The following is a 1,116-nucleotide window of genomic DNA, read 5'->3' as shown; positions in this document are numbered from 1 at the left end:
GGGGGGGGGGGGGGGGGTCAACGGGGGAGGCTCGTCCGCGCGAACCCTTCGCTTCGTCGCCGTGTCGTGGAACTCATCGGTTTCTTAATGTTTTTTTTTTTCCCTTTTTGTTTAATCGTATGCGTATCGCTGTAATATTCCTTCTTCTTCCTTTTATGTAATGTATCGTTATAATGTTCGTGTAACAATAAAGCAATATGCAAATGGTATGAAGACTTCTCGTTCGAAGGTGGCTGTTAGCGCGTTCCGTGCATTCGCGCGGGGGAATCCCATTAGCTCTACTAAAGACACTTCGCCCTTTTTTCTTCTTTTTACGTATTTCTATCTAACGCATTTTCTCTCTCTCTCTCTCTCTCTCCCTTTTTCAGTTTCCATCTCTTACACACACACACACACACACACACACTTTCTCTCTCTCTCTCTATTTTTCTTTCATTCGCGTCCACATTCTCTCGCACTCTTTGGCCCGACCGAAGTAATCTCGCTATCGAAGATATCAACGCACCGCAACATCTCATTCCCTCAAATATGTAACAACGCTCACAGAGTGCTCACATAATATGTTCCTGTGTAAACTGTCGTTCGTTCTCCTCATTCATTGAGATTCTGATCGATTCCAAGTGCTATCGCTCAACAATTAACTTGAGGACGGAACGTACGACACTCTGATGTTCGGACAGACAGACAGACGAGATTCCTCGATGTACTGCGAAGGTAACGAAGTTGCGTTTGATTTTTTTCGTTTCTTTCTTTTTTCCTCACAATTCTTTCAAGAAGAAAGCACCGAATTTCCAAATTGGCCGAGAAACGTGTGACCGAAAGGATATTCGCGGGTGGGCCTCGGAACGCGTCGTGCGGTAAACAGCGATTTTTCCTTCGTATCTGCCGAGTCTCGATCGAACGCGTCGTCTTAGCACGAAACCGCTGCTTCCGTTATATATATCCCGCATTTCTCACATGACAGAGTAATCATAGTTCTTAGCGCTATCCGAATTATGCGGATCGTGCCCGTCACCATCAGCACAACATTAACGAGCGCTTCCGCTCGAGTCGCCGCGATGCGGCCGACGTTCTTATTACTTTACGGAACTTAATTGAAGAAAATCTCTCTCTCTC

The sequence above is a fragment of the Dinoponera quadriceps genome, unplaced genomic scaffold (genome assembly GCF_001313825.1).
Source record: "Dinoponera quadriceps isolate SergipeBrazil2010 unplaced genomic scaffold, ASM131382v1 scaffold1692, whole genome shotgun sequence".
Classification (NCBI taxonomy): Eukaryota; Metazoa; Arthropoda; class Insecta; order Hymenoptera; family Formicidae; genus Dinoponera; species Dinoponera quadriceps.
The sequence above is the reverse complement of the archived record's forward strand: the minus strand, read 5'-3'. Positions refer to the sequence as shown.